We start from the raw sequence: 23,982 nt of genomic DNA, 5'->3' as shown, positions 1-23,982 counted from the left end.
ATCCCTCTAACTCTCTGTATTAGTGCAAGTATATTAATATACAATAGATAACCAGATCATAACCGTGAACTTGTTTTAAAAATGCAGTTGAATATATATAAAGCTATGACTGCATTTTTCTCTGCTGGAAACAAGGTGGATGAAGATCCAAACCCAACAGCGAGTTGCCCATCATTGTGGATCTCTAAGTGCCCATTTTGAAATGTCCAAATGTTTAAAATCCTCACTTAGCTTATACAAAACATAACCAAGATTTTTTTTTCAAACAGTAGCTAATTATCAACCCTTTTCTCTTCAGCCCAAACAAATCACAAACACCAGAAACAAGTGTCTACATTAATCAGTGATTATGGGGTTATCCTGCAGCCATTTACTTCTTAGCTCTGTACTTACAGGACCCCTCAAAGCAAGCATTTTACTTAGCTGTTGTGCTAAGAGCAAACTCTTCAGATGACAGTTCAGAATGACAGCATGTAAGAACATTGCCTGTTCAGTGGAGTTTTTCCTTCAAGCTATTCCATGTGGAAAAAAAAAAATTTCAACCTGCGTCAAATAATCTGATCAAACATACAAACCAGGAACTCCTTCAAATAAAGGGGGTGCCAACCACAATTAAAATGTCACAATTTACAAAAGAAATTTCATTTAAAGAGACACCAAAGCCTAACATGACCTAATATGAATGGTGGGCATGAGAATTATCTCAAAAACTCAGGCCACCAGGCAATAAGATCATCAATTATCCCCAAAAAACCACTTTTTCCTGAAACCGTATGAAAGTGCATTTGTAGCTACTTCATTTTTCAATCTATTCTGGAGATGTATATTTTAGTATAGTTTTGGAGTGACTCCTTCAGAGAGCCATTAGGCAACAACACGTCAAAAAGAATATAAAAAAATTTACAAGACTATGTGACACTCTTGCCTCCATCCCCAAGTTGCAAAATTACTGCTTGCAACCATGGAAACTGGAAAAGGAGATAGAAAATGCCAAGTTCTTCAGGCACTAAAATCACCACCTTGCAGTGCAGAATCCCAAGGCACCAGCACGCTGGCAGGGACCAACGAGCACAGAAACCAGAATAAGTGTGTGAAATGTTGGCTCTCAATATATAACCCACCATGTGCTGTTTCTGAATATTTAGTGGATTAACACAGATGTGCCAGTGGACAAAGCAGGGGGAACTTTGTGTTCACTTGTGCAAGACAGTAGAATTCACAGACAGCTCTGATTTGGGGAAAGGTTAAGGGCCAAAAGTCTGTTTTGTGGTTTGGCTCGATTTAATCAATGAATTTAGGGCCATGCCAAGTATATTTGTGAAGTTAATCACATGTGATCAAGCAACAGGTAAACTATCAGCTGCTGAAAGACCATCACAAATCATTTTTAACAAGGTGTACTTTAATATTAGTATTTTATTAAATCACAGAAGGCCTGTTAGAGAGATGGGTTTCAAAAGGAGAACTATTCCTGGTCAGCATCAAAGAAATAGCTGGTGATAAAGAGTAGTAAAAATCAAGATGGGATCCAATCATTAGGTCACCAGGGGACAAAGGTGAGCAAGATGCATATCAGGCTGGATTCTTGTCCAGGATGAAGAAGCATTACCTTATTGCCATTATTTAAAGTTCTGTCAGTTTACATGGAAAGACTGAAGAGAGTACCTCAGAAAGAAGAAATTCAAGATTAACTCTGGAATTTATCATCTACTTGCCCTACCAGGTCCATCAGCAGAAGAAAACAACAGATACACCCATGACTGGGGAAGGAGAAAAACTCTTATATTCTAAAGCTGATCTGACTGCAAATGCCAGACCCTGGGCTCTCCCATAGGTAAAATAGAAGGGCACCTGATAGAAATGTTTCACTGAACAAGGTGATAAATGAGATAACCCTGGCTGCTACTGCCCAAAAGAATGCATGTCAACAGAAATACCTTTGTCTTCTACAAGGGCAGAACCTGATTCTACCCTTTTTCTTCTGTCCTGGGATAGCTTAGGACCAGTCGAAGATAGAACAGATGTCTCTAAGTTTGCTAGAAAACTTCTTAGTCAAGTGATCATCACAACCCTCACAGAAATTGCAGAGACAGGGAATAATAGTTCCTGGTGTGCAGTATCAGACACCTGCCACTCTGCTCTTTCTCTGTCTGCATGACTCCAGATTTGTTTGTTTCTGCTAATTTAGGATCCTTCATCAAGCCCAAACTACTTTTATGATGACACAAAAAATTTTGATCAGTAAAAATGAGCATTTCCTCAGATTTTCAAAAATCAGAGATACCAGTAAAACACAAATTTTTCCTATATAACAATAAAACAGACTGCCCTCTGCTGAGGGCAGACAGTTCAGTAGCTGAGAATGAAAACATTCCATTTTAGGTACAATAACAGATTATCCAGAGCTTCCTCAAAAAAAAACTGCAGCTAACAAGGATGTGTTTTTGCATGATACATGCTCAGTCTTTTAGACAAAACAGACACCCAAATGTAGAGTTCAACATTAGACTTGAGCTATGTCAATTATCTGACAAGTTCTGGAAGACCCAAGGGACAGAAATCAACAGGCTGATTACACTGAGCAGCTTACATATTATTTTGACCCGTGACATACCTTGGGATATCCTTTGTGATGAGATCATTGCCCTAGAAATTAATCCACATGGCAGGTGAAGGACATTTAACCATTTCAGCAACTTCATGTGTGGGTATCTGGGATGAGTGTTTTTTACATGGTGGCAGAACCTGCAGCACTGCCACTCCTCCCTTCACCAATTTTCCAGAGTCCACCCCAAGAACAAGTTACTACACAAGGCAGTTCCTTGTGCCTCCTATTGCTTCTTATTTCTTGGTGTTCACAGAGATGTGGGAAACAGTGCCTGTAGTGGACCCACCCCTGGAAAGGAGGAACCATCCCTACAGCTGGTACGTGACTGATTAAAGGCTGGCACTTTAGCTTTGCTTGTATTTTGTGAGCATTCCAGATATACCTGGCTACAACTGACTATTCATTCCACTCACCAGAGATAATCATAGCAGACACAAGGGACTAGGCAGTGACCAAGATCTGGCATTGCTGTGGGTCATAATCTGTCACATCATCACAAACTGAAATTAACTGTGGCTGACATGAATAAAAATGGATGAGAACCAAGTACCTGAAGAATGGGCAATACCTATTGATGGTGATAACCATCACTAAACATCTTTTTTAAGCAGCCACCCATAAAATGGACAAAGTACTCAGATCAGTTCTCCTTCTGCAACAGAAAATTATGCTGCAGGAGCTGAATAAGGTGCACTGCTAGCAGTGTGTTTATTCATCTTAAGAATACATTTTTGAAACAAATATTCCATGGTTTGGTTCACATCAGGTGCAGCCAGAGTGCATAAATTCTGAAGGGAAAGGCCACCCACCAGTGATTGAGCCCATGGGACCAGTTTAAAGGCAATCTGAAGTTTATACCCTTTGTCCCTGACATGTGTGCAGTGTGGACATGGGGTCCTCAGAACCAATTTTTTCATTCCCAGGTCCCCTGCTACTGCATCACATGATCCATCAGTGTAGATAGGGCATCAGGTGCTCTGAATCCTGCTTTGGTATTTGGATCAACATAACTGGGGCAAACCTGCAGCTTAGTGTGACTCCCATGCCTAAGAGTATCTGGGATAAACATGTAAAACACAAAGCTTAAAGTAAGATGGGTCCTTGGAAAATTCTGACTCAACCCTACTAGGTTTCAAGGTAATAAACTCCATGAAAAGCCTGATTTAACTTTTATGTAATTAAGATGCTTGTGCAGTATTCAACTACTGATACTGTAGCAGAGATTGTTGGTGATTTTACCCATGCATAAAACAGGTGTTGACACTGTATGCTGTTCCTAAGCAGTGTTCCCAACAGTACTAAAAGAATTACAAAAATAACCACCAAATAAGGCATTCTCACAATTTCTGTGCATTTCTGTGAGAAAAATATTTATCGAGCTTCACTAGAGTTATAAACAAAAAATATTTCAGAGACACTGGTGACCTTCTAGCACAGAGAGCTTTTGAATTCACTTTCTGTACTTGCTCTCTTTCCAAAAGATAGAATTAGGCTCTTGCTTCTTGAACTTCATGTGACATTTCTTACACATTCTCTTCTTTGTTGATCAGTAATCTTAGAAATACATTATATGAGATTTTGTTCATTCCCAGACATTATTATCACTAGGAAACTATCAAAGGAGAGTGAGACGTCATAATGACAGCAGGAAAAACCCACCCGAGGACTTAAATACTGACTGGAACAGCAAATACTTAAGGATGGCAGACTTCAGGTAAATGCTATTTTCAGATCATGGGTCAATTCAGTGCTTGTGCCTCAAATGCAAATCCAGCAACATTAATGGAATACTGCAGGAAGCACATAGATGCAGGGTTTACTTGTAATGCCTAGTGCCACATACAGACTCATTTGCAAAAAAAAAAAAAAAAAAAAAAAAAAAGTTACAAATAAGAAAAAAACTGCTATCTTGTGTCTCAGGTCAGACAAAAAGGAGATGAAAACAGAAAAGTAGAATAGTGTTGGATGGGAGGCAATGGGAATCCATATTTTTATTTCATGACCTGTCTGTAATGCCAAAGAGCCTCAGCTATGACCAGACACACTGCAGGTGCACCAATTATAGCTCATGCACCACTCACTCCTACAGCAGAAACTTTTGAGCTCTTTCATGGAAACCCAGTCAGTGATCCAAGGATACAATCACTCAGTCTCTGAGCTGCTTTGCAAGTCTGCTGTATGCAGCAAGGTTGTCTGAGCTCTTCCTTTTCCTCCTTCCCAAGCACATACTTTCCTCTACAATGTTTGTGTACTTTTCTGGCAGGATGGAAGGCAGCAAGGGAGGAGCATGTCAAACACCTGTTGCTCCTTTGCTTCTCCTCCTTCAAGGCTTCTCTATCCTTTCATCCCCTTTAGCACAGGGTAACATCTGGATACAGGACTTAAGCATTTTTCCAGCAAATAAAATGTATTAACAAAGAATCAAACATCAGGATTTACTGGTCAAGTGATCAGCTCTTCCTCTCAGCCTAATGCTTTACCTTAGTATTTATGAAGCTTGTAGTTTTAAAAGGGCAGGAGTTTTAGAAAGCTTCCCAGAGCTAAAACTGATGTTTATTTCTTCTTGGATAAAAATACTTCTGTGTATCTGAGCCTGTCCCAGTTCTTATGTTCTTTAAGTATTATGTCACTTAGATAAAGAACCCTAGTGCAAATACTGAACTCCCTTTTTCTTTCTTCTGTTAATAGTGTCTAGATACATTGTATATCTGAGAATCATGTGTGCAAATGCAACATGCATAGATGGAAGAGAATAACCTAATGGAAGAGGACCTCAGAAAAATATCATAAAGAAATGAAGCCATTCAATTTCCGTAAAGTGTGATTCCTGATACTGAAATACACCCTGTAGTGAAATACTACTAGTTACACTGAACAGTCATGACAATTCTTCAATGTAATCCTAAAAATTGTGGGTTTCTCCCCCCATGCATTATTTTTGCCTAGAAAGACTAGTAGCTAAGACACGCTGGAAAGGCTACTTTCCACCTCAGCTTCTATTACAGCTCAAGCTATTACAGCTCAAGCTGAACATTTGGCTTCAAGAGAGCTGTGTCTCCTGAAATAATACACGAACTGAGGGTGAACAAAGTCATTGAGACTATTCTGGCATCACTTCCTTGCTCTTGCTGTGACCATATGCAGAGAGGCTTTCTTTTATTATTATCATTTTTTAAACAAGTATATTGTTGCTTTCAGAGTAGTGGCTTGACGAATAGATGGCAACTCCCCCACCTAGTCTGCCTCAGTATGTCCAGTGACAGATTTCTCTTTACTCTAGGTGTCAGATGCCACAATCCTCACTAAGGCTGACTAAACAAAGTCCACTACTGTTTGTCTCTACAGCCCCTTTCTATGGCCCACAAATAGGTCCCGACATAGACACCTGATAATCTGTGCCACAAGACCCCCCAACAGCCTCCTGCTCGTCATAGCAACTCACAGCAGACTCCACAGAAACATTAGGGGGACAGAAAGGGGAGGGGAAAAGGAGGGGAAAAGATCCTTCGGGTTTTTACTAAATGACACTCAGAGGTACGAAGGGCCAGGAGGTTTGTGCTTCCCGTACACATCATATCCCTCTATTTTTGCCTTGCACGTCGTGGCCTCGCTGGAAAAGGAAGCCAGACAGATCTGCTTCATCAAGGGCTCAGTCCTCTCTATCCTTGGAGGGAGGAAGGATGCCGCCACCACCTCCTGCTGTCTCCGGACGAGGCGGGAGGGACAAACGGGACGCGCGGGGCGCCGCCACCCGCCCCCTGCGGAACCGCTGGCGGCCAGCCCGCCCCGGCCCCGCACACCGGCAGCTGGAGCGCGATCGCACCCGGGCGACGCGGGACCTACCCGGGAGGGCGGGATGCCCGGCGGCCGGGGAGCGTGCAGCGGGGCTGGCTCCGGCCCCGCGGCACCGGAGGGGTGCCGGCCGCCGCCGCGCCCCGTCCCGCTGCTCCTCACGGCGGCGGGGCAGCACCCGGAGCCGGCGCGGCTCGGCAGGGAGGCAGCATCGCCGCGGGCGCGGCTCCTCCGCCCGGCCCCGCGCCGGGGTCCCCGCCCGGCCCGCCCGCGGCGCTGGCTCGGCGGCGGCGGGGCCGGCGGCAGCCGTGACGTGCCGGCCCCGCGGGCTATTTTTAGCGCGGCGATTAGATTTCATTCATGAAACCGCGGCCGCGCGTAGAGGGGCGGAGGATGGAGCCGCCCCCGTACGCCCGCCCGGCGGAGAGACCCACGGCATCACCGGGGCACATCCCGCCCCACGGCCCGCATCACCGGGGCACATTCTGCCCCACGGCCCGCATCACCGGGGCACATTCTGCCCTGCCCCACGGCCCGCATCACCGGGGCGCATCCCGCCCCACGGCCCGCATCACCGGAGCACATTCTGCCCCACGGCCCGCATCACCGGGGCACATTCTGCCCTGCCCCACGGCCCGCATCACCGGGGCGCATCCCGCCCCACGGCCCGCATCACCGGAGCACATTCTGCCCCACGGCCCGCATCACCGGGGCACATTCTGCCCTGCCCCACGGCCCGCATCACCGGGGCGCATCCCGCCCCACGGCCCGCATCACCGGAGCACATTCTGCCCCACGGCCCGCATCACCGGGGCACATTCTGCCCCACGGCCCGCATCACCGGGGCGCATCCCGCCCCACGGCCCGCATCACCGGGGCGCATTCTGCCCCACGGCCCGCATCACCGGGGCGCATCCCGCCCCTGCCCCACGGCCCGCAGTGCAAGCTTTCTGCCATGGCCTCGCACGGTAAAAGCTCGGACACGAAACAACTTGAAAACAAAGCAACACCCATATGCGGTCTTTATACGTATACACTGTAGTTACTGTTAACACATACAAAGTGCAAAGGTCCTGAAAGCATCTCTGTATGATGCCCGAAGTTGGGCATGCGATTTTTTTACTGCATGTGCTGCTGGTATGTTTTGATATCACTTCTCTTTATTCTCACTAATGCTTGAAGCCTTCATGTAAAACACACACATCACAATTAAATCACAAACTCCCTTTCTCTTGCAGCAACAATCCAGACTTGCTGTTTTCAAAGCAGTGAAAGCAGCTCTAGGCTGTGTTACAATCCAGACCAGGCCCCCTCTGGCTCTTCCTTTACCACCTGACATCAACACAACTGTCACTAACCAGTAAGGGGCATGGGCACAATCACTGCAGCTAAGGACAGTTTTGGATATAGCTGTGACTATTTAAAAAGTAGCCACTATTAAAAAAATATTCTCTTACAACAACCTGGACTCACACATTGCACAGTCTCATAGCACCAAGACAGTGATTTGTTGGAAAACATTATAAAGTTGCTTAAAACCCCACTTTAGAAGAATAGTTATCTGTACCAATAACAGGTTAACAGGATCCAAATGCATTTGGTTATAGTCAATTACATATATTTTTCAAATACCCAGAAGCCAAACTTACATTAACCAGTTCAGAGTGCAACATGTTTCAGTTGAGTACATCCATGTCAGGACAAATTACAGTTTGCAACTTCATATCAAAGGAGGCTATTAGGGGAAGAACAATGTACATCATGGCAAATATTAAGTGTTCCTCTCCTAGCTTTGCACAGTATGGATGAACAAGACAAATGCATTAGAAACTAAAACAACTCCCACTCAGACATCTACTTACAAGCAAAGAAATATCAAGTTGATAATGCAAGCAACAAAAAGTAAGAAAAAAGTCAACAGATTTATAATGTATAGCATAATTAACTTCCATTTTTAAAGTTTCAAGTTCTGTGGGAATTTTTCTTCTCCACAATTTTTTCATTCTGTGCAAGAACAACAACCCTATGTATTCACTTGTTTCTCAGATACACAGTTTTTAGGAAAACAATAAAATTCACATTCATCCCACTCAATTCAGAAGCCTGAGCAAAGCCGTGCTATACAAAAGGTATTCATTTTACTGAATTGTTTCAATATGGCAATTTTAATGCCTTATTGGTACCTTTTTTCTAGATTATCACTTTCTGAAGACAAATCAGTGCTAGAACCCATGTCTCTATTAAAACCACCTGGCTATCACTGCTGCAAACAGTGAGTATTAATGTGAGAACAGGTGAGTTAGCATGATGTGAGAAAAATTTGATACAAAGCAACCAGACTTGACATGATACTCAGTCAAGAAGTGTTGGACAGCAATTCAAAAAAATTCCCAAACCAAGCGAATAAAAAACCCACAAACCTTTAGATCTGATTCCCACCTCTTTACAGGGTTTTTCTAAAAAAAAAAAAAAAAAAAAGAAAAAAAAAAGAAAAAAAAAGAAAAAAAAAGGAAGAGGACAGGGAGGACAGGAAGAAAGTGGTATTTTTAGTGCACAGGAGTAAATTTAGCAGAATACAGCAATGGCAGATTAGTCAGGTGGTTAAAATGGGAAAAAGAGAAAGAGGGTGTTGCTTTTGATGGGAATAAAGAAAAGGCCTCAAGTTTCTCTCTTTTTTCCTTTTTCATCAAAGGATGATAAAGGCTTCTACTGCTGTGGAAATAGATGCATGCTACTATATAACTTCCATTTTAATGACCATCTACAGCATTTTTTACTATTCAGTGCTTTCCCACCACAAATGTAAAACTTCTCAAATAATTTGGATCACAGCTTTTCCAGCAAAGTATAAAATAAAGACCTAGGACAACCAGTAGTTCTCTGTTCTCTGATACATAATCCTATATAGAAGTGTATTTACATTTTCCCAAACTTTCTAAGCAAACAGTTGAGTTTTGACCATAAACCTAAGTGGCACATTGAGACATGGTTGGAATACATCCCTAATAGGGTGTAGAGCAACTGACAGTTTCTAGGTTTTGGTAAAAGAAAGTACAGTAATAAATCACAGGTACTCCCACTGACTTCACACAAGCACTAAAAATACACAAATGGTAAAGCTTTACTAATTTGAATGTTTAAATATTCCAGGTAGCCAGCTTGAATTTTTAATTTTAATTTGTTTGTTTTCAGGGAGGAATAACAGCTAGAGGGAAAGGGAGAAGGGAATAAGCTCTGTCTTTGCAAGCAGTCCTAAAGGACATGGCATTGGACCATGGTAGCATTTAACTACAGTGTGCTTTTGCCAAGTCAATACAGCTTTCCAAAACATGCTTATAGGCTGCCAAGTGAGTTCTGTCACTGCAGCTCAGTTATGTGCTTTAAACACTACCTCACAATTGAGAGAGAACAACTGGATAAAAAAGACTAAAATAATGATTAAAAAATGCATTCACTCCCATGGAGAATTCTGCTTAGAATTATCTTAGTTTTGCTAAATTACAAAATGCATGTGAAAGTAGAAATGTAAAGTCACATCCTCATATGCTACTATATATTATTTTTTACTCTGGGGCTAAACTAACCTTTTGGTTTTGAGACTGTATTTCTCAGATGATTAAAAAACATCAGGAGGGAGCACCAGTTGTGCATAGACTGTAACTGAGTTTACAAATAACCTTTCTACTCCTGAATCTTCAGAGTCAGTTTAATTCCAGAGGCTGCTCCAATGTGCAGTGTTAGCAGAATTCCTTAAGGAACTTTCTAGCAGCTCAGAAGCACTGAAGTTCAATGTCCTCAGGCCCTTCCATCCTCTGCACTTCTGAGACACCAGAGAAAGGCTCAGGAGAAGACAGGTTGAAAAAATACCAGTCAAGGATAAGAGGAAGCACAGGAAGTAGGGAGTACAAGCACTTGGTTTAGCTTCTTTGACAAACTCTTCTGGAAAAGGAGTCCATCCATGCTTCTCACCATCCCATCATAATCTAAGTCTGCTGCATCTGCAGAGCATTGGTAGTCTAAGCATGGTAACTCTGGGGTTTAGATTTTACATTTCTGTTTATCAGCATTCTGAGAAAGTCCACATCCCAGACCCAAGGCTATGTGAAAGCAAGAGGCTATTTCCTGTATTAGAGGTCTAGGCACGGTCTACTTAAAAAAAAAAGTTTAAAAAATACAGTGGCATGGCTCTTTGCTCCCTCTGAGGACCTACTCAAACTTTTAATTCAGGACAACTGAGATTATTTCTCTTCTGCTTTAGGTTGTAACACCCAAGCACAAATGCAGTTTGCTATGACAAGCTACACCCACAACACACAGCAGGAACTGTTATAGAACTGAGCTTGTTCACTAAAAAAGAGCAGGTTTGACATTGCAGAGAGTGCCTGGGACTGTCCAAACTCAAAACCAAATACTACAGGACATCCTAGAGTTTATCTCCCTCCCTTTTCCTTGAATGCTGCAGCCTTTCATATTAGGACACTTTTAAGAGCATGGTTAGATTAAAAAAATGTTAGTGGAAATAATTTAAATGCACAAGGGATTAGGTGGAAAAAAAAAAGTTAAATTATCCTGTATGGGTTCCACATTGCATATGGCAATCTCACAGGGACAGAAGGTGTTCTCTACAGTCCATCAAATTTGGTTTCAACAATACAAAGAGACCATGAGTGAATGTTGTACAAGCAAAATAAGGAAACTTAATACTTCAGATATGGACTTCACCATTCACCCACTGTATGTGGTATATGTAGTCTCAGCCAACTGGCAGCATGTAAATTAAAATATCAGAATTACTCAACTCCTGCCATTGAAGTCTACTTTCCCCCCACTATTAGGCTTAGAGATTTGGATGATGTGGGTGGATCAAAATAATTTCTAAATACTTTTGTAACAGTTTAGGATATATTTCATTAGATTTCATCCATAAAAAATTCATAAAGAGAACACATATCTTGAATTTATGTAAAAATTTATGAAAAAAAAATATTAAAAACTATGTAAGTTATATTCTATAAACATTGAAATAAAATTCAACTCATTTCCTGTCAATACAGTTTTTGTATTAAAAGGTTTGCATTCAGGACTGCAATGCACCCTTGCCAAATGCTCATGCATTCCTAATTAGCTGTCTTTTCAGAACTATTGTACATTGTACCCAGTCCATTCTTCTCTTTGGTTAGCATTTGACGTAAGGTATCTCTATTTAGTGACATCAACATCTACTCTCAGCCAGCTATGCAAATTGATTAGGCTGGTTGCATCCCTTTTCCTACAATCTCACATTTGTCTTAATTCTCAGAGATGGAGATGTAACATACACAATGAAACCTTCACTGTGTTCATTAAACATCAACACAGACCACTATGCATTTATTTGTTAGGGTTTTTTTCAGTTCTTCATTGAATGCTAAATATAGTGCAAGACCATCATTGCTTGAGAAGCCTGCAGTGCACCAGATTTTATTAGAGCATTCTGTGAATGATATACAGCACCAGTGGTTTGCCTTATGAATTATATTTTCCCATTCTTTTTCACTAGAAAAGGGATATAGAAAACTTAATACAGGCATATATTTTGAATAGCTGAGTAAACAGGAAAGAAACCATCTACAGAAGGAAAATGCCAAAACTTATAATTTGGAATAAAAATTTAATATCTACCTTGTTTAATTATGTGTAGGATATTGGCTTTTGCATTTCCCTGCTTCCACATTTAATCTTGTTAATTTCAAGACTGATTTTCTCCAGAGGTCATCTTGTCCAACCTCCTCCTCAGTGCACAGCTTACTTCAAAGCTTGATCTGGTTAAGGATAGTCAGTCCACAATCTCCAATCCACGTGTTCCATTGCTTAGTCTCTCACTATGAAAATGGCTTTTTTTACTACAGCAAGAAAAATTTTTCTTTACACCCCCTCACTGTTACTTGTGACTGCTGCCTTTAATCCGTTTGTTGCACAACTGTGAGGAGATCTGGTTTCCCCATAACCTCTTCTGAGTACCTGAGGTAGTAATTGTATGCCCTCTTAACCTTTTCTTCTCCAGGCCAGATAAGCAGCTCCCTCAGTGTCTCTGTGTGTATCTCATGTTTCAGTTTCCCCACAGTATGAGTGGCCCTTGGTTGCACTGCCTTCAGCTGGTCAATCTCTCTTCGGAACTGTGGAACCTGAACGTGAGCACAGTTTCTCAGAAGCTGCCTCACAAGTGCTGAGCAGAGGGGAATATCCCCTGCCCTCACCCCTCCACACTGCACTCAGCCCCAGGCAGCCCCAGTGACTGTCCCCTGCTGCTGGAAGGGTGCCCAGCTGAGCCAGGTGTGTCCCAGCTTGTTCACCTGCACTGTCACAGTCTCTCTGATGGCCCCTAAAACTCTAATAACCTGCCTTTGCTGCCCCCCCTCTCTGTCTACAGACTGCAGGGTATGGTCTTAAAAGGGAGTGGATTACTTGAACAGTCCAGTTTGTAAAGTTAGAGGTATCAGGATGCAATTAAGCAAAACAAAATTTTGGCTTAATAAGAAGAACAGCAAGAGAAACAGCTGAGCAGTTATATAAGAGTCTCCCAAGGGAAGAAGTGGCAGAGTTATGGCTCACTGCATTCCCAACCCAAAGAGGACAAGGCTGTTTTAAGAATTGCTTCTATGGCAGAGTTTTGTATCACATGTGTAATATTTTCTAATGAGAGCAATTTTGCAACAGCTTGTATTTGCTATAATCCACACTTCTAGCTCCTCAGGACTACAACATGGATACAAAAGATTTAAGCAATTTATGAAAACTGTTCCAAACAAAAACTAAATAGAAAAAACTGACTAGTAGGATGAGTTCTTCTTGACTGTGTCATTTTGCTGTTTGGCAAGGGAATGAATCTGGAAGTAATAGTGCTGGCATCTGCATAACTGTTCAGAGCTTCTTAAAATGTTTCTGCCATCTAATCAGATGTTAATGGAATGGAAAGAACTCCTTTGTGGAATGAAATAAGAGTCATAGCAAACAGCCAGCTCGGGAAGATTTTCTGTCTGTCTGACCTTGTGGCTAGCTGTCAGTCTCCATCTCTCCTCTATGTAGATCAGTCAAAATTCACTTGTCTCTGAGTACTGAGTTTCCAATAGACTTGAAACATTTTTATACTACAACTACAGGAAGTTTTCAATGACGTACACAGTCTTTGCTTCTCACTCTTGGTGTAAGCTACTGAGCTTTAAAAACTATACTTAAATGGATCAGTCTTTTTTTCTTCCAAGCATTGTAAATGCACTTTCTGCCTTTTCAGGATTGCATAAATCACCTATTAAAAGCCTAGTAGATTTACATGCAGGAGGATACAAAATGTAGACCAAATTTTAGAGGCTAACATATTGGTCAAAGATTTCAGAAATTCAATAGAGATGCCTGCAACAATGTGCCATCCCTGCTTGGAGTTGCATAAATTTGTGGTATAAAGAGATCATGAAAACTAGTCCTGAACAGATCTCTAGTTACAGGAACTGGAAATGTCAGATAGGAGTGGTGAGGGGAAGAGAAACAAAGTGTATTTTGTCACCTTTTTCACAGTTGCCATAGCCCAGTGTTACTGGTCTCTGAATCACTGCTTAAATACAAGAACAACAGCCACCAGCCATACTCTGATCTTTACAGGCTGTCAAACTAACAGAGCAGGACTAAGCAGAAGAATCAAAGGCAGCTTAATCTCATCACCACTGATCTCAGAGAAACAGCCTTATTAGCTACAACTTACTCTTCTCACCTCTGTCCCACAGCAAGCTAGACACAAAAATAGGACCCATTTATGGCTTTAAGAGCTTGATATAAATCCTTCTGAAACTGTTGAGGAAAAGCTTCCAGTGACCCCTCTGGGATTCAATTCAGGGAGGAATTCAAGAAGAAATAGTCCACTGAATTAGTTGCCTAATGCCTGTCTTAGAAAGATGATAACTTAAAGTGGCTGAAACAAAACAGAAATTAATGAAGCACGTGTAACTTCACTATTTTTCCACTAGGTTGTTGAAAGAGCTTACTTCTTTGAATTATAATACCCCCCAGTACAATTACAGTACAATTTCTGATTTATTTTGAACAGTGTGAATCTGCATAGTAGCAACATTGTGGGATTTTATGAATTCAAGACCAAAATTCAAGCTTTGTTACATTCTCTGTATTTTATACCTTGGAACCACTCATTTTTTGAAAGCGAAAGCTTTTTCAGAAAAGTGAGATCTGATGCCTCTTACCACCACCTCACACTAGTTTACTGATGTGATTTGATTGCACCAGCAAAGACTGCCTTGCAAATCCTGCATTTTTGCAACACAACAAATTCAGTGTGTTAGACTGGATTGTATCAACACATGAACCTCTACATGAGGTTGAAACACCACTCATGTATTTTAGTGTTTTACTTCAATATGTCTAAACAAATCTAGAAAGTATTTTAGTGTTTTGCTTCAATATGTCTAAACAAATCTAGCTACCATTTTTTTGTTTCCCCAATGAGTTAAGGTCATAAACCATATGTAGAAAAAATATTACAAGGGTTGGTTTTGATGTATACATTTTACTCCCTGAAACACTTCTTATACATTTCAGCAGAATGGTGAAGGATAACAGTAATTGCAGAAATTGCTGAAGAATGCACACAAGTGATCCATACAAGAAAACACATATGAGGGATTCCAAGTCTAAGAAGCAGACAATAAACAAAAAAAAAGTCTAAGAAACAGTCTGCATGTTTCACCAGATGCTGCTTGATGAAACTTCCCTAATTAGGTTTATTAGAAATAGTTACCAAGAAGGATTCTGTTCTTTTAAATGCTACCATTCAAAAGCTATCAACCATGAAATCACATACTTCTTGCATATATTTGCAGTTTTCACAAAGGGTGTAGGACAGTACTTCAAGACCTGCCATAGCATCACTGCTACAGGTTTGAACAATAGATTAGGCACAAATCTAAGGGCCTAAAGGATAATTTGCAAAGTAATGAGTAAAAGACATCACTTTCGAATTACACTTAAAAGTGCAGCATGTAGATATGTCAGGAACAGAATATACCTTTGTAATTAAAAACAAACTAAAAGCAGCAGCATCAGTGGTTTTAAAACTAATCAGGCATTCAGGAAGCTTTAACAAAATCAAAAATATCCCAGTGTCTTGAAATTTCTCATCCACTTATTGTTTGCAAGCCATATTGTCAAAGCAAGATGATGCCAAAGCATTATGAATTTTACTAGCAGGGCTTTTTTTTTCTTTTTCAACAAAATAGCAAGACATGAAGCATTCTATTTTTAAAGTTTTTTACAGTATTTACCAAGTCAGACAAGAGGTTTTTTTCCTGGGTAAAGGTAGAAGAGAAGAACTACAAAAGTATTAATCTTATTTACTCCCATACATATTGACAAAATTGATAGAGCAGGGTGCATTTTATAGCATTATAAAATCCTCAAGAGAACTAAATTCCTCCCATACCTTGTCCCCAGAATATTTTTGCAGGAAAAGGTATAAATTACTTGCAGAAGAAATTGCCAATAAAATGCATCTGTTACACGATAAATATTAGGCTTCTAGCTGAAATTCAGATCTACAGCCAAAAGACTATTCTACCTTTATGTAAGAGAAACATTGAAAGTTCTTCCTTAATTACAGTGTTGCCAGTGGGGAGCACAGTTGCAAACACCTAAGAGAATTAAAAAAACAAAATTCACCTCTGGAGAAATTCAATGGAGACAGCTGGATTGCCTCAAGGAAAGCCTGATCCACAGGTATTTTCCTTAGAAGACTGGAAAGTATTTTGTGAAACATTCTTCTGCATTTAGTGACCAATAATCTACATTATTGTCATAAGCTCACATGACAGTCAAAAAGACATCTCTGATATAGAAGTGACAAATTCAGGCAGTTCAAGTGTTATGGAATAGCCATAAACCAAGAACTGAAACATGGACAGCCATAAGGCCCCACAACATGTACATCCATCTCAAGTGTAAACTCTGTCTGTTGCTCAGGACAATTACTGGAACACCTGCCCATGCTGAGCACATCTAGGAGCCCATACAAAAGCAAATTTCATAACTGACAAAGCAGCTGAAAAGAAAAAACAGGTGAAGCTCGGGTACTGTTACCATAATATGTTTTTGTTACTGCAAATCCTCATTTTGAGGGTGCTAGGCCCTTGCTTCCAAAAGTGTGAGACAGGTAATTCCAGCTGGCAAGAGAATATTCTCATGTAACAGCACTGATTTTATATCCCAGCTTTGATTTCTTATGTTGGGTTACCTTGATGCTTAAGCTCCCTGAATTAATGGACATTTCAGAACTATATTATTTCTTTTGTTTCTTTAACACCTAATTGGGAGGGAAAGAACAAAATGTAAAAAATTGTTCCTGATTCTGCATAGGTGTTGAGAAAAACAGTCATTTTTCTTTATGTAAAGCACAGAAAATCCCATGATAAAGTTAGAAACATGAATTTCAACAGTATGATAAACAGTGCTAGAGAACATAAATTTAATTACAAAGATCAAAAGCAACAAACAGCAACACTGCCTTTCCTTTCACACCTGAACCACCCACACAAGGCAGTCCCCCACATTTCTAATTTCTAGTCACAAGCAGTCGTAAGTCTGAGAAGAACTAGTTCAAGCAGTTTTAAAATTTGCTCTGATAAATTTAATTCTGCTGAAGATAACTGTTGGACACACACCCCTGTGCTGGCTTTGCACAGTCCAGGACCTTGTATTTACCACTTTGAATTGTCAGCTACATTCAAGTGCCAGATTGCACTGTAGAGGCAATCACACACGTAGCTGCTTTATTCCACTGTCTGTAAAGACAGTAATCTCTGAGAGAGCAGTAGCTTCTTTATCCAGACAGCTAAATTTACTACTACTTGTCTCATAATGCCTCAAGTGACACAGAAGCCAGAAGTAAATAAGCTGTGACTGGGATATGAAGGAGTAAATAACACCTCTACAAAGATACATCTTCCAGAGATGTAGCATTTTCTGACTCAAGCACACATCCATCCACAAATTAGCTTTTTTTTAGATCTGCAGATATATTCACTTTAAGAAGTGAGACCATATCATAGAAACAACAGGAACTGGTGTGGAAACAGAAAATTTTTGAGAATATTGTTCTGTAATTTAGCTACATGAGCTATACATGTTACTCAGAAATTCATTTTAAAACAGTCTGGGAAGTGAGGCTTGACACTGGGAGGAGAGGTGAAGAGAGATATTTGGATTCTTGGGTGTGCCATTTCCCTCAATATGTACTTTTTGATGGCGAGACCAGTCAATGCATATTAAATCATTCATAGCATCACTGTCCTGGTTTCAGCTGGAATAGAGTTGATTTTCTTCCTAGCTGCTGGTACCCTGCTGTGTTTTGGATTCTATGAGAATGCTGACGAAGCACGGATGCTGTAGGTGCTGCTTGGTGCTCACACCAAAGTGAGGATATTTCAGTGCCTATGCTCTCTGCCAGTGTGCAGGTACACTGCAAGCTGAGGGAGAGCAGAGCTAGGGCAGGTAACCCAAGTGGCCAAAGGGATATTTCCCACTCTAAAAGATCATGTCCAGTAATAATAAACTGGGGGAGTTGACTGGGAGCTGCCAACTGCTGCTCAGGGCTGGGCTGGGCCTCAGCCAGCACATGGTGAGCCACTGTATTGTGCACCACTTGTTACTCTGGGGTTTTATTTCTCTCCCTTTCTTATGTCTCCCTTTTAATTCCAATGATTATTATATCTAATTTCAATTATTAAACAGTCCTTTGCCCATGGATTTTACCTTTTTCTGAATTTCTTCCCCTCTTATGTACTGAGGGTACATAAGCAAGCAACTACGTGGTACTTAGCTTCTGGCTGGGGTTAAACCATGACAATCACAACTTGAATCTATGTAATACTGTATAGTGGCCTTCAGGAACTGCATTACCTATAAAATTACTTCTATTTTTATTCACAAAGTATATGTTTGTCTTTGATGATGTCCTGAAAGGGGCTCATTAAATTACTAATGTAACTATTAAAGCTATTAAATTACCCATTTTGAGGGATCAATTCAAAGCACATTGAGATAAGCATAAATCCAAAAGCAAACCAAGTGTCTCTTCACTTCACTGACCCTTCCACGAGGCTCTGAATGCTAAAATGTTTTCCTCCTGACAAGATTAACCCTTTAATTGTATAATCCTCCCTGGCCAAAACAGTGGAAGTAGTTACTCCTAGGGCCCACAAAATGTTCTGTTTGGTAGTACGTAATGAGGGGAGGAGAAGGGATGTGTGGTTTGTGTTTACTTTTAGAGCCCAGGGGGGAGATTGCTCCCTAAGCTTCCTGACAAGATGCATATTTTTATTCCCATTGTCACTATGTTTTCCCATGAACAAATATTTATACTTCAGAGGAAATGTTTCAGTAACATGTTTCAGACAAGATAAGCAACGTGTTCACTTCCTTTTATTATGAGAAAGCAATTTTGCTTAGAGGAGGGAGTAAGTAAATAGATTCCCCAGAGATGCCTGGGAAGGGGTAATTCTTGCAGGGAGCCCATCTTGAAAATACTGGCAGAATGACAATAGGTCAGTGTTAGCTGACCTGTGGAGGTTTCATTTGCAATTGCAAGAAATGAACACATCAGAGATTTATTGTTTTCTTTGTTCAGAGAAACAGACCATTCCTGTGCATCCCTGTCTTAATTAAATATTCTGTCTTCTGACAAATTTCAGTAGCATCTTATGTTCCTATCTGCTTTATTATAATGTACATTTAATACACATGGCAAGCTACAAATCCATCTTTTGCTAATACTTCTGAACATATAACAGACTAAGAAGGCAAATGGGTGAAAATGACCTAATTTCATTGACTACGCCAAAGTCAATGAAGAGAGTTTGGAGAGAAGAGGGTTTGACTCTATGAGAATTTCCTGAGGTTCCTTACAACAAGAACTTTCCCATGATCCTAAATTAAGGACATGTATTTGGTTTTACTAACTTACATACTTATTGGAGGAACTGTGAAGATCTGGCTGTGATACTAGACAAAAACAATATAAATATACACCTGTAACTCAGGCTGGGAAAAGCCCCAGTTTTCCTTAGGCTGCACAGAGCAGGAACTCAGAAAGATGCCTGGATGCATGAAAAAGTACCTACAGATACAAAGTCTTTCTTCATCCCAGGATCTCGCTCATTTCCTGCACCTGCAGTTAGTCTGTGTGAGTATTCACTCTTGAAAATCAGACTTAGCAGCTTCCATTTCTTTGATACTTGGAAAGAAACTTGACATTGGGTCAAAAGGTACTCTGTGCAGAAGCTGCTCATTACCAACCCTGCAACACCAAGCCTTTATACATTTTTTTTATCTGCTGGAATAGCAGAACAAAGCTGACTAATCCTGTACATGAAACGATTATTTGTAGGACTTTTCAGTTAAGACTTTTGCTACTAAGTTTGCCAAGACACAGATGTTATAACTCTAAAACACTTGACCAAAAGCTGCTGGTCAGAAGTGATGACAGGCAACACTATGTGAAAGGGGTCAGGTTTTCTTTTATTTCTCCTTATCAATACTTACCTCACAGGAGAAAATGTTCACATCCATTTTCAGCAGCTTGATCAAATGCAGAATTTCATTTAAAATACTTCATGTCTTTCTCTTATTGTGGCACTCCTAAGGAGGAAAGAAGAGGGAAAAAAAAGTCTTACTATTTTCAACCTAAAATTACAACACATGCAACAGCAAAAACATCTTTTATCATCCATTTTATATTCCAAAATGGGCCTGATTGGTCAACAAAACAGTCTTTTAAAGTTTCAAACAAGTACCCTGCATATCTTTACTAAAACACTCTTTTCTCCAATACACTGAAGAAATCATGGGTAGCTTGGTGAGATTTTGAGCACAACTGGAGATTGACACCACTCTGTCAAATAAAGCCTGTGAATAATTTCCCTACGGATTTAGATTTTAAAAAACCAAACCACCTTAGGTGTCAGAACCTAACACTGCTGTATCCCAGTTAACCAGCTCCACTCTCTTAGGCAACAGAGTCTGAGAAAGGTTTTTTTGGCTACCTTCAAGAAGGTGACAGACTGATGGCACATGAACTGGGAATTCTGTGTTGCTTCCCCCTTTGGTAACAAATGAAATTAATTATAAATGTCCTTCATTTGGTTTGGTAAATACCTACTTTATTGTGGCTTGGTTCCCATCCAGGAGCAAGATGCAGGTTTTCCAAGAACCAAAGGTGGTAACAACATTGATTTCACCTCAGATGCTGCCCTAAAAGCAATGCTCAGTGGCACAAGTAGGTTTCAGAGGTTCATGCTAGCTTGAATAGCAGCAATGTAATGCAGTCTTCAAATGAACATAGTACTGGCCCACTGGGCATTTTTCGCTTTTTATCAGGATCACTCAATTTAGGAGTGAAGTTAATTTCTCACAGAAATCACAACCCTCTGTAGATACCTAGCACAAGACAACAGAGTGAACAAACAGAAATGAAGCAACACTTCATTCCAGCTTTGTGAAATAGACAAGCCACAAGAATTGACACTAGAGCTAGAGGCATGATATTTGTGTCTTCTAAGAGTTCTGCCCTTCCCTTTGCTATGCATGAATAAGCATTTAAGGGGCAAAGACATATCAGTTTTCCTGAACTGCAATGTTTCATGCAGCTACAACTGCAGAGAATCTTCTCACCATCTTTTCTACTGTGTTCACCCTTGCTTCCTACAAGGCAGGCCCATACAGCTCCCTTCCTAAGCCCTACAAATAATAGCCTTAACCCAGAATTAAACAACCATCCAAGTCATTAATTAGTGACATTGGTATACTCTGGGCTCTAAAACTGTTTAAATATATACTTTACGTGATACTGTATCATTCATAACTGTTTACTTGTTTCCTTAGTATTGATGGCAGATTTGAAGTTTCTTGCAGCTTCTTTCAGACCATCCCTTTTCAAAAAAAGCCAAACTACAAAAAGAGCATCTGGATTATCTGATCATAAACCCAGAGCTTTCTATGTTTTTATTTCACTGCGCCCTCATTCACTTCTAACACCCTTTTTCTGCTTCACCTTCTTTAAAATCTACAGGCATGATCTCCAAGGATATATTAAGATCCTTCTTACTGTCAGAGAGATGTGTAAAGCCCTTCCACAAGCTCATTCACAATTCTTTTTCATCAATCATTAATCATTTACATTATTGTTCTATTAAAGGCCACATTAAGACTGTCCTGCTTGCCAAGATTTTTTTTTTTTGTTATGCTGTAAAGTCAGACCAGTTGTTTGAAGAATGTAAGCAGATAGAAATGTAGCTAAACTTGATTTTCATCATTACTAAAGCATAATCCTAAAAGTTCCACTTCACAGATAAAAGTTTATGGCCTTCATCCCCCTGCTCTCAGTCTTCCACTTTCCAGTTTTGAAGACAGTCGAGTTCTTAATTAGCATTGTTCTACTCTATTACGACTCCAAATTACAAACATCATTCATACCGTGGCAGCAGAAGCAGATCTCTCTGTGATGATGATGATCTGCACTCAGAATAACAGGGCAGCCACACCTTACATGCACCTTCCCTACCAGAGTCTCAAGGAGCTCACAGCTGAGACGAGAGCTGGCTTGCTGTGGCTCTCCCCCTGTGTCCCTACAGAGAAAGTACCAGTTCTGATCATGGCAGTGCACTTCCTTCTCTCTCCCATCTGCTGCTTACCCAGGCAGGCATTATCTGAACCAATGCTCACCCACAACAAGCACACTGAGATATTGCATGCAGGACATGCAGCAAGGTCACTGTGGGCTGAGGGAAACTAAAACCTTCTGGAACACAGAGTAATTCAGTGAGGGATGTACTTGCATGGTGTAATTCTCCAAAGGGGAGCATTTCTTTTAAATAGGCAGGAAGGTGAGGAACGGGAACACCTGCTGCAGGATGGCAAGTGAAACATTTGCAGTGCAAACCAGGCCTAGAAGGAACGCAGAAGACACCAGGAGGAACACTAGGCTCCCTGAATGATTTCTTGTGGCCAAACCATTTCTAATCGGTCTAGAAGCCTCTTCTGTGATGGACAAGATACTCCTCTTACACACTGACACTACAGAAAACTCAAGAAAACTCAGCCCAGTTTTTCCCTCAAATCCACCTTAGCTTCACCTTTGTGAAAAAGCTTCAGCAGCCTTAGCTGATCCAGTCTTTGCCCCACTCTTGTTTTGTTTGGTTTGTATTTGCTTTTTATTATTATTATTACCAAACTAACATGATCACAGAATTTTATCCTCTCAAGATTTTTATGAGTTTCCTTTAACTAACCCGTCATCGCATAACACGTGCATTAGTTTCAGTTTCTGTATCATCACATATCACATCTCCCCCAAATCTCTTCAACATATCTTTAAGTGATTACATGGAAGAAAACTGCTTTTAAGCCTTATGTTTCTCACTTGCTTAATATGGTCCCACTTCAAACTTTTGCCTTTAAAAGTTCAAATACTGGGAGAATTTTAAGTAAAAGAAAGAGCAGAGCCTTAGTTCACTGTTGCAATCTTTACTATGATACACTTCACTTGCTCATTACATGGTTGAACAGACAGTAGAAATGTTACTTCCCATTGATACCTAAACCAACATTTCCTCTCAACATATTTTCAAACCTTTAATGTTGTTGGATCCATAGGAAAAGTGTTTTGCCCTTTCTATTTCAGCTTCAGCAAGTATGTACTTTTCTGGGGTCTCTCAGAGAAAAATGAACTTTTTCCTGTATTGATTACACAGACAATAGCATGATGACATGTGATAGAAATACTTCCATTTAACCAAGTACAAATGACAACATGTGGTGTGAAATTGACAATCAGGTTCTAAAAGAAGATGGGATATTATTATTGCCACTAACCCTAACTTAGGAGCACCCCCAACCACTCAGTTAAACTGCTGCTAAACAAAAGGGCAAGTAACTCTAAAGCTCTGCTTTCCTGTACTCCCCCAGTAAGGAAAAGTTTTTCCCTTTTCTTATTCCTTTTTTTCCAAGAGCTGCAAAATAGTTGGGCTAGGTATGGTCTACAGCTTCTCCCCAGAAGTTCTCAACAACTGTAAAGAAGTGAAAGAGCTCTTTAACATCATTCTCCTGTTAGGTCTTTTTAGGAGGCATGTCCTTCTCTATAACCAGCTCCTCTGTATCCAGTTCTCTACATGCACTTGCACTCTATACCAATTACAAATTTCATTCTTGTAATGCAGAGAACCATTAATAATTTAAGATTAAAAAGGAACCTAAGGGCAGGAATATTCCATTTTTGCTCACGAGATAGATGGTATGCTGCTAGTATGTCAACTCAAGTTATCTTTGTGCATGTTAATTCAGCAAATTGCTTTTCAAAGTGCATGCAGAAAGTGCCTGGAAGATTCTACGTGAGAAGAAAGTTTCATTTCTATGGCAAATATGCCGAACCAATGCCCAAAAAGTGAAATATTAACAGATTTTAGCTCTGTCCATTTAGTTTTCACAAAACAGGGGTTAGCCAGGATGAATTTTGTACAGAAGCCCTCAGGAAGAACGAGTAAAAGTCATGCCAG

General features: G+C 40.5%; 1 protein-coding gene across 3 annotated transcripts in view; it reads right to left on the bottom strand.

Moving 5' to 3' along the window:
* RHOBTB1 (Rho related BTB domain containing 1) overlaps positions 1-23,982 on the bottom strand; it is a 52,053-nt gene that overhangs the window by 27,454 nt on the left and 617 nt on the right. For 2 of the 3 annotated variants that reach the window (XM_079313275.1, XM_079313277.1), the window contains exon 1: positions 19,976-20,095. The gene's annotated coding sequence lies outside the window, so the exon portion shown is untranslated. Of the gene's footprint in view, positions 1-19,975; positions 20,096-23,982 lie in introns of those variants that run through there. The other variant, XM_079313276.1, reaches the window with a different exon arrangement.

The sequence above is a fragment of the Erithacus rubecula genome (genome assembly GCF_903797595.1).
Source record: "Erithacus rubecula genome assembly, chromosome: 9".
Taxonomy (NCBI): Eukaryota; Metazoa; Chordata; class Aves; order Passeriformes; family Muscicapidae; genus Erithacus; species Erithacus rubecula.
Note: the sequence above shows the minus strand (reverse complement) of the source record. Positions and strands in the feature narration are given on the sequence as shown.